The following is an 8003-nucleotide window of genomic DNA, read 5'->3' on the forward strand; positions in this document are numbered from 1 at the left end:
AATAGAGAGAGTTGGTAGAGTGGCATTGTTATAATTTGAAAGAAAAAAAAAAAAGCAAAATAGAGAGAGTTGGTAGAGAGTGGCGTTCTTATAATTTGAAAGAAAAAGAAGCAAAATTTACTATTAGATTCCATTTCTTGCCTTCTCAGGCCTTCTTTCGTACACATTCCAACTTAATGTATTTATGTTGATATTTCTTTAATACCACAATAGGGGGGGCATAGGGCTAATCCTCAATGGGTCGGGTATCAATACACCTAGAACTGACCCGATAAAGCAAACTCTCAACCCTGATAACCCTATTATTTATTAGAAAACCCTATATGCGAGGTTCAAAATTTTGGTCGATATGACTTTTTTGAGGAAACACTATTTTTCATAATTGCCCCCACTCAAAGAATATAATAGCATGTCAATTAAAATTTGGCTTCTTAAGTGGGGTTATTTTTTTAGAAACGAATAGGTAAGAAATAATATATATATATATATATACAAGAATGAACCTATCTTCCCATTCCATGTTAACCAAGATGTTTGGGATTTAGAGTTTTAACTTTATGTTTTGCTGTCCTTTTGTTTTTTTTTTTTTCATCCTTAATAACTCAATGTTATAACTCTATTTCGTTACCCTCAAGGTTCAAAATATTGATATGTATTGGCAATGACAAATCTATGTATAAGTTAGTGTGGGCAATTACCCCCACTGACATTTGAAAAAAAAGTTATACAGTTATGAAAATTATGAAAAAACTGAACTTTTTTTTTCATAATTTCCCCCACTCAAATAAAATAGTAGCATGCCAACTAAAAGTTGGCTTCTTAAATGGGATCATTTTTATGGAAATGAATAAGTAAGAAATAAAGAGAAAATAAACAAGAATGAACCTATGTTCCTATTCCATGTTGACCAAGAGGTTTGGGATTTAGGGTTTTAACTTTACGTTTTACTGTCCTTTTGCTTCTTTTTTTTTCATCCTTTAACATCTCAATCTCATTACTCTATTTCGTTCCCCTCAAGGTTCAAAATATTGATATGTATTGGTAGTGGCGGATCTATGTGTAAGTCAATTTGGGCAATTGCCCCCACTAACATTTGAAAAAAGTTTTATAAGATGAAAATATGAAGAATTTGAATTTTTTTCACAATTTCCCACACTCAAATAAAATAATATCATGTCAATTAAAATTTGGCTTCTTAAATGGGGTCATTTTTCTAAAAATGAATAGGTAAGAAATAAATACAAAATAGGGTAAGTCTCTTAAACTACCCCAATTGTTCACGAAATTAACAAACTGTACCCTTACTATTTACATATTGTCTTAAGCTACCCTTAAGCTTTCTTACAATTGTCAAAATCCTCCCCTACCATTAGTCGACCGTCCGGCCCTATTTGCATGTGACATCACATGAATGATAATGTTGCCTATAATTCCTAAAATACCCTTTTATAGTAAAAAATGCCCTTTTAATTTTAGTTTGGGCTCGCTGGCTCAGTCAACATTAGACAGTTTCTTCACCGGCATCCTCTTACTCGTCACCAACACTAGATTGTTGTTTGTCAGCATCAGCACCGTCGGTCTGCACTTGATAGTTTCTTGTAGTAGGGCTCGTCAACAACATTCTCTTACTCGTATCTCCATTATTTGTCAGCATCAACGCTGTCGCTGGTTACCCATTTGTAACCAGCGGTGGGTTTTGGAACTACGGCATGGGGGAGGATGCAAGAGAATGACGGTGACCCATGGCGCTGCGGTGTGGGGGAGGAGAGAAGAGATTGGCGGTTATCCATGGCACTATGGTTCAAATAGATGCAATCATTGACTAGCATTTGTTTAATGAAATGCCTAGTCCCCCATGACGCACATAGGCCCCCCACCCCTCAGCCTGCACACCCAACCCCCTGCCCCATGCCACACGTAGCCCCCTGCCCCTTGGCCCGCATGCTTAACCCCCCTCCCATGATAAATTATTGAAGCATATCAAGGATTTACGCATAAAAGATGTGTGATGTAGCTTCCTACTTTTACATTAGTGTTTTGAAGGTGATTGTCTAATATGTAGGAATGACTCTCATACCTCTCCTTTCTCTCTCTTATGTTTAATTGATTAGTTGTGACTCTCTTTCATACTATTAACCTTGTATTAAAGTAATATCATACTATTAACATTGTTTGATATCATATTGTTATTCGGATAAAACATTTTCAATATTTTGGTAGTTACAATTCATCATTTGAAGAGGGAAGCGACTTATTTAACTGACCGTCAGGATAACTTGGGTGTTAGGCTACAGTCTTGTAGTCAGTGGATGGGAAACCAGAAGAGATTGTAGTTTCACTCTTTCCCCCACTTCTCATCTCTCTGTAAGACTTGTTCCCTCTTCTTATCAGTGCTTAACTCAATCCCAACCTCCCTAGACACTACCAAGGACACATAATGATAAGTAATGATAACTAACACAATGCCTGTTACTTGAAATCAAAGACAGGATTAGTGGAAGCTATAATAGTTGAAATCAAAGACAGGGAAAGGATTGGAGGATCTTATCTAAATTCTGATTCAATTTAGATAGTACTTGGTCTCAGAAACCCAGAAGGTTATATAGTACTTGGTCTCAGAAACCGAGAAGGTTGGTCTCATCTGGTTTCTCCAAATGAGACAGTCTGGAGAAACCCTGTTAGTCCTGCCCATGCTATCCCATATACATACATGCTTACCTAGATCTGCCCATGCAAATGAAATATGCCATGCCCTGTCAATCCTGCCCATGCAAATGAAAGATGTCATGCCCTGTTAGTCATGCCCATGCAAATGAAAGATGCCATGCCCTGTTAGTCCTGCCCATGCAAATGAAAGATCCCATACTTTCAAATGAAATATGCCATGCCCTATCAGTCATGCCCATGCAAATGAAAGATGCCATGCCCTGTCAGTCCTACCCATGCAAATGAAAGATCCCACACTCTCAAATGAAAGATGCCATGCCTTGGTACCTAGATCTTCCTCTCCCAAGTCAATTAAAGAATCTAGACATGAGGCTTCCAACACTTGTGACTTGAGGATTCAATTAAGTTAAACCTTTGCATTTAACTAATTAATTATTTGAACTTAATTGCCTAATAAATTTCTTAATAAGCATATCTTCAGAAGTTTAAGCACTAAAATCTTTGAAAAGAAATGGTTAGGGCTTGATTCACCATTGTATGTCTTACCTAGCCTTTTTTTTCTATTGTTGTTTCTTCTTTCTCTTCATTAGTTCTCTACTAAATTGCAAGGAAAAAGCTTAATCACCAAAGGGTCTTAATACAAAGCACAATGTAGCAAGAAATGACTTGCAGTTTCCAAATCACCAAGACATATACATAGCACAACCCGCATACAACGTTTTGGCTGAAAGTGAGACATAGGCTCTGTTTTTGCACTCCTATTGTCATCAATCAGATTACCCCACTTGTGGTAGTAAATGATATGTAGAATAAAGCTTACCACAACCATTCCATTTTACCAAATCAAACAGTGAATGTCAGAATTAGTAAAAGATATGTAGAATAAAAGATGAAAAATAGACATCAACATAAAATACATTTCTAATTGGTAATGTATAACTCTACTATATGGTACTAAGGAGTTCATTTTAGTTATGTTCAAATTTCAATGATATCTTAGGGTGCTATATATGAACTAATAAAACATGTCGTAATTCATCCACCTTACATACACAGAAAAAATATTTGTCTACCCATGGGTGTGTCAAAATATAGCAAAGTTTAAAAAGATAACACAACTATAACTGAGTTGGTTAAATGTTTGAAATAAGCCATGCCATCATATGGGTTCTCACGGTTGGAGTATCTCAAATCCTGGCTACTTTGTTTCTTTGCCTACACACACCAATTGGAATGAAGGTCAATACAAACTTCAATTGAATCAATAAATAGTTATGATAACTCAAATAAGTGTCCTCACCTGTCTTCCTGGTGAAGTGTCTGGATGTTGCAGGTTCCCCATGTCAACTCTACCACCCCTAACAGACCTCTCCCTCCCCCTTGTACTACCACCCCTACCAGAACTTCCCCTTGTACTACCAACTACTGATCCCAATGAAGACCCAACATCATAAGTTGTTGGAGTTTGATGGGGCATGTAGGAGTCACCAACAACTTGTGTAGATATAGACCCTCTCCTAGGTGGCAAGACTTTCCTTCTCGTAGTCTAGGTAGGATCATGATCAACAACAATCCTCTATACCTACAATTCAAAAAATAGATGGTAATAAGTTCATTTGTGTTGAGGCTTGTGTGATTTTATCTCTGGAGTCTCTCTGTTCATATTCGGAGGAGGGGCTCTACAACTCCTTCTGTTGTGCCCTAATATACCACAAATTGAACACCTAATGGTCCTATGTTCCAATGGAGCACGGTATGATGGGGCTGCTTCATCCTCTTCTCTTATTCTACTGGTTGGAGGTCGACTTGGCCTCCTCCTCACTATGAGAGGTCTAATTGGGTGGTGTTGCACTTGTTGCCAATATTTCTACCCGAGAGAGTATGAACAAAGTGACTATATAGATGCATGAATCCTCCAACCACAGTCAACTATAGCACAAATCCCAATAAACCTACTCTTCTCGTTTTTCTTTCTTTTGATCTCTATACCCTCCACCACACAGTTCTGCTTCAATGCTTGCCTAAACTCTTTTGTAGTGGAAAACTCCATACCAACCCGAAAACTTGGATTGGAAAGTCAAAATCCCTTGTATTGCCCCGGTACCTTGGACTACCATATTCATTAATAGGCTCATAGTCAAACAAATCAGCACCACCACCATCTTGTACACCCTCATTACCACCATCCTATACACCCTTATTGTCAACACCTTGATCATCCACACATGCATGGTCCACACCCTCGTGATACCCACCATCATCATCCGAACCCTCATGATCCTCAACATTATCATTCAAACCCTCATGGTCCCCATCATCATCATCATCTTCATAATCCTCACCATCATCATACAAACCCTCAAATTTCCCATCATCAACATCCCCATCACATCCCAACTCCTCATCATCATCATCATGACCATATACATCATCATCACATTCCAACCCCTTATCATGGCCATAACCATCATCAACTACACCTCCTTCAACATCAACTACGTAACAATCATCATCATCATCATCATCTTACAATTAGTCTTTTCCCTTGCCACTGCACCCATCATCCTTACTAACACACTTGGCCTCAATTAAGTAATATAAAACAATATCTCATGGAGAGCCCCGTGGGTGGAAAACATTACCATCACATCATTCTCACAACTAAGAACACCTAAATTTCCATCTAACTCCCATCCTAGTATCTTGTAGTTGATAGTCACCATGCTTCTAAGAGGTACACCAGCCAATGAACAAAAGTCATTCAAGATGTCTAGATAGCATATTTTGTTACTATCCACATTATCCACATATCCAACCTGACTATTTATGTATGATAATTTCTCATTTGTGGCTTTTCAATGACCACCATAAGTGATGATGAACATATATTTACTCCTATCCATCACCTACATCATAGATATGGACAAATATAGTTACAATATGCTAATTATAAGCTACAATTGTTGTAGTCTATCATTTCTGAAGTATATGACATATGTGTTACAATATGCTCGACAAAATGCCTTAAACACTATTTCCACATGATTTCTAACATGTGCAAACATGGGGAAGATGGGGAATTTGGGGTTTTAGACTGCCTATACCAGTAAATAAATGTAGGGCCCAATATTGAATTTTAGAGATTATATTGGGAAAATGCTAGATTATATACATTGTAATATAAGCTATCTTGATCTGCATACACCATAAGCTACATTATAAGATACACCATAAGCTACACTATAACTCACACTATAAACTACACTATAAGTTAGACTATAAGATACATTATAATATACAGTATAAGCTATATTATAAGCTACACTATAAGCAACATTTTAAGCTACATCGGCATATTATAAGCATACACAAGCTACAACATAAGCTAAATTCCCCATCTTTAACATTCAATTATGAGCCCTACATTTATTTACTAGTGTTGGCAGTTTCAAACACTAAATTCCCCATATTCCCTGTGTTTACACATGTCAGGAATCATGTGGAAACCGTGTTTTAGGCATTTTGTTGAGCACCTGGATACTATTACCCACATGTAGATCCCATGTGTATGCATTAAAGCAAACACATGGGCCCCAACACACCACATATACCTAGATCTGATGCATTCCAACGATGCACAAATGGTCCCAAATGTCATTTTACTCGAATCGAATGAAGGGTTTGTCAATGAATCTCTGTGCGTGGTCTACCAAAACCTAGCTAAAAAAATTGAAAATGCATAAAAAGCTGGACCATACCTCAATGATGATAGTCTTTTAAAATGCAGGCTTTTAAACAAGTCCTTTCAAAATCCCACTACAAAACGGTGAATCAATAATAAGAAAAAGCTTAGAGAGAGGACAGATATTGTCCTTCCATCGAACAAAAGATGATGGAAACGCAGGCTTTTCCATACAAACCTTGCACCGCCGTGTGGTTCCTTCTCTGCTCGAACGATGATAGATAGCTTTTGGACAAGTGAATAATAAGATCGATTTGTGCCTTTAATCGATCCCTCATTAAGGGAAGGGTAAGAAGGTAATTTGAACAATAAGTTTGATTTGTGTGAGACTTAATGGAAGGGTAAAAACGTAAAATCATCATTTCCATCCCGATTTAATGACAATGACAATTGTCAGAAAACTTAAGGGTAGATTAAGACAATATGTAAACAGTAAGGGTACAATTTGTCAATTTCATGAATGGTAGGGGAAGTTTAAGAGATTTACCCTAAAAAATATACAAGAATGAACCTATGCTCATATTCCATGTTGACCAAGAGGTTTGGGATTTAGGGTTTTGTTGTCCTTTTGCTTATTTTTTCATCCTTAACAGCTCAATATCATCATTCTATTTCGTTCCCCTCAAGGTTCAAAATATCGATATGTATTGGCAGTTACAGATCTATGTATAAGTCATTATGGGCAATTGCCCCCACTCACATTTGAAAAACGTTTTATATAGTTATGGAAATTATGAAGAAACTGAATTTTTTTTCATAATTGTCCCTACCCAAAAATAATAGCATGTCAATTAAAGTTTAGCATCTTAAATGGGGTCATTTTTTTAGAAATGAATAGGTAAGAAATAAAGAAAAAATATACAAGGATGAACCTATGTTTCTATTCCATGTTGACCAAGATGTTTGAGATTTAGGGTTTTAACTTTACATTTTGCTATCCTTTTTTTCATCCTTAACTTCTCAATCTCATCACTCTATTTCTAGGTAAGAAATAAAGAAAAAATATACAAGGATGAACCTATGTTTCTATTCCATGTTGACCAAGATGTTTGAGATTTAGGGTTTTAACTTTACATTTTGCTATCCTTTTTTTCATCCTTAACTTCTCAATCTCATCACTCTATTTCGTCCCCTAAACGTTCAAAATATCGATATGTATTGGTAGTGGCGGATCTATGTATAAGTCAGCATGGGCAATTGCCCCCACTGACATTTGAAAAAAGTTTTATATAGTTATGAAAATTATGAAGAAACTGATTTTTTTTTTCATAATTGCCCCCACTCAAATAAAATAATAGCATGTCAATTAAAAAATAAAATTTGGCGTCTTAAATGGGGTCATTTTTTAGAAATGAATAGGTAAGAAATAAATATATATATATACAAGAATGAACCTATGTTCCTATTCCATGTTGACCAAGAGGGTTGGGATTTAGGGTTTTAAATTTACTTTTTTTTTGTCCTTTGGTTTTTTTCTCATCCTTAACATCTCAACCTCATCACTCTATTTCATTCCCCTCAAGGTTCAAAATATCGATATGTATTCAGGGTCTAGCTTAGTTCAGGAGGTAGATGGGCGAGCCTTAAATAGACC

At 36.5% G+C, this 8003-nt stretch overlaps 1 long non-coding RNA gene across 1 annotated transcript; it reads right to left on the reverse strand.

The window, feature by feature from the left end:
* Positions 1 to 3547: 3547 nt before the first annotated feature.
* Positions 3548 to 4768, reverse strand: LOC148876429 (uncharacterized). Its single transcript, XR_016112791.1, has 2 exons — positions 3968 to 4768; positions 3548 to 3882 (listed from the first exon to the last, which is right to left on the reverse strand). It is a non-coding gene; the product is annotated as an uncharacterized LOC148876429 (long non-coding RNA).
* Positions 4769 to 8003: the final 3235 nt, after the last annotated feature.

Source organism: Nelumbo lutea, chromosome 1 (assembly GCF_056320005.1).
Source record: "Nelumbo lutea isolate HS-2025 chromosome 1, American lotus-T2T, whole genome shotgun sequence".
NCBI classification, from domain to species: Eukaryota; Viridiplantae; Streptophyta; class Magnoliopsida; order Proteales; family Nelumbonaceae; genus Nelumbo; species Nelumbo lutea.